Genomic DNA, 2,665 nt, shown 5'->3' with positions numbered 1-2,665 from the left:
CCCCAACCTGCCCCGTCCCGTACACCAGGCCCTCTTTCTTTCTTTTCTTGTCTTTCTCTGTTTATGTCTCACTTCCCTCATTGTACCGCAGTTGGTCATGGCAGAGGAATTCCTCAAATAAGTGGGGGTGGTTGATCTGAGCATGGATGAGAGGTGGCAGGGTGTGTTTATTGTTGTGAAAAGATGTATTTATCCACTTCTCTGGGTGCCTTTCATTATATATAATAGCTTTGTGAGTAAAACATCTCAAATGATCAGGATCACTGATAATAAATAGAATATTATGCATCTTTATGTCTGTTTCATATGTGACGCATTGCAGAGGGAAAATTTTTTAGCTAAAATTGAAATGTTATTCGATGCCAGATAAGACAAATTGATTATTGTATGCACCCGTAAGCACACAACTGACATTCACAGTTACATAACAGACAATTGTTGTTATGAATTTATTAACAACAAGCTTGATGACCAGCTAGAAGAAAGCAATGAGCGGCACTTTTTTTTATTATCTTTCTGTATGATAATCAGGATCTGTTGACCACACTTGTTCAAGGATTTGCTTCCTCCTCAATCCTGCCATCTGGCCCTTAGTTTTCGAGCGCTGCAAAGGCCTGAAAGAGGGGCTCTCCCACACCTACTGTACCGAGTATGTGTGTGCTGTGCGTGTCCTTGTTTAAGAGTGATAGAGTAGAGCCGAGAGAAAAGGAGCAAGTCTGAATAGGATGGTTTGGACTCTGCTGGGAGAGGAGGCCTGCGTGCCAAAAAGTGGGAGAAACAAAAGAATAGAGAACTGTGGCAATTTTGGAAATGCACACGAAACACAAAAAGGAGCATGAGCGAACAAAAGCCTGCTCCTTAAAATTGTGTGTTGGTCAGTGAATCGTAAAGTCCCGCTTCTTCTCCAATGAAAATACTCCCCCGTTCTGGGTTGCCTCTCTGTTTTGGGAACTCTTTTGAAATGCAATTAGCATTTCATCCAGGCCCAACCGGTTACATGCAATGAAGTAATACCCTTTCTAATTTAGCCCTTTGGTCTGCGAGACTGTGGAGAGCACAACCTTGTTTAATCCCCTGAAAGTGCTTTTCTGTCTGCCTCCATCACTGTGTGTCATACAGGCTAATCAGTCAGCCAATGCTCAAACTGGAAAACGCTCTAAATTGCTCACGCACTGGTTCCTACTCAATTGGAACCACTTTCCTTTTTCTATATTCCTTTCTTCGCACTGTTTCCTAAGAAGAAGAAAAAACTCTTGTTTTTAGTTAGAGATGCGAAATGCTATTGGCTCAACTTTAGAGCAGCCGACCACGGCCGTGTGGACAATGCCTCAGGAAAACTCTCCCTCTCTCTGTTTCTTTTTTCACAGTAAAATGCACACTTGATTGGCAGCCTCTTGCTCCTGAAGGAGAAATGCCTGGTTGAAAAGTATCGTCTGACAATAGCTGGAAGGCTGACCTCATGCATTTTTGTTCTTTAGAGAGGTATTCATTCAAGTGTTTTCAAGTTCCCCTTATGTGGAATGGCATAATTTGGCCGCAATTCAGCAGACGGCCATCCTCATTTCCCAAAAATCCCCCTCCCCCGTCTTGTTGAACTAATGGTAGGTTTTCTGTTTTTCTCCTCAAAATAAATAGAATTCTGTTTTTGGGTAGTGCGCTCCAAAATAAGCCCAGTGAGTAACACTGAGTTTTTGTCAGATTTAATGATGTATGTTTTAGCTCTACTCGCTTATTAAGTTTCTTAATTTCTTCTCCCCAACTTCCCTGTATGGCGAGAACATTCACTGATCTAAAAATACCAGAGGGAGAAACTACATGTGAAGTGCAATTATGGGCTTGTGAGTTGACCGGGTATGGCAGCCGTGGCTACGCTGGGCTGAGAACGGACGGTGGGTGGTTTCTGAGGTAGGACCCGACACACATTGGGCTGGTGGCATTGCTCAGCGTGGAGCACAGCTCAAACAGAAAACAATCCAATAAACTGAGCAGAGGAAGCTCCATGCTTCTGGGCTAAACACAGTGCTTATAATTACGAACTGAACTAATACAGCAGCCTTACTATGAAAAGAGAAACTTTTTTTATATATATACATTAAATGACTCATTGGCATTATTATTATTTTCTATTTAATTTTGTGTTTAAGGTATCAAGGGCTTTAATAAACCCTTTTTTGCAAGATATTTTATTATGGCATTTATCATATTCAGCCTGGCCCCCCGAATATTAACCCGGCCATTTCGACCGCAAGGCACTTCCATTTTCCAATGCTCATATCCCCAAAAGATTGGCTTAGCAGTCACCCATTACATTATACATAAATACAGATTCATGTACATGAGGGCCTATTACCACCTCTTTCTGTGTGCCTTTCTGCTTACCACAGCATCTGTCTGCGTGTGTGTTGGTCTGATCTGTTTATCTCTGTCAATATCAGCCATACTGTCTGTTTGCGTGGTTGGTTTTTAGTGTGATTTAGTCCTGAGCAGACACACAAATGTTCCAGGAACACTGTTATATTAGTTGATGTTAATGACAGAGCAGTTTCTTTTTGTGGCCAGACTGACTCCAGATCACCGACCAGAGCTGTAAGATTGATGAATGAGATCCCACTGCAGGCCTCCCAGTGTCAGACAAATGGAGATCACTTTCTGTGTGTGTGTGTGT

The sequence above is a fragment of the Morone saxatilis genome, unplaced genomic scaffold, assembly GCF_004916995.1.
Source record: "Morone saxatilis isolate NCDOM2014 unplaced genomic scaffold, NCSU_SB_2.0 Contig16, whole genome shotgun sequence".
NCBI classification, from domain to species: domain Eukaryota; kingdom Metazoa; phylum Chordata; class Actinopteri; family Moronidae; genus Morone; species Morone saxatilis.
The sequence above is the reverse complement of the archived record's forward strand: the minus strand, read 5'-3'. Positions refer to the sequence as shown.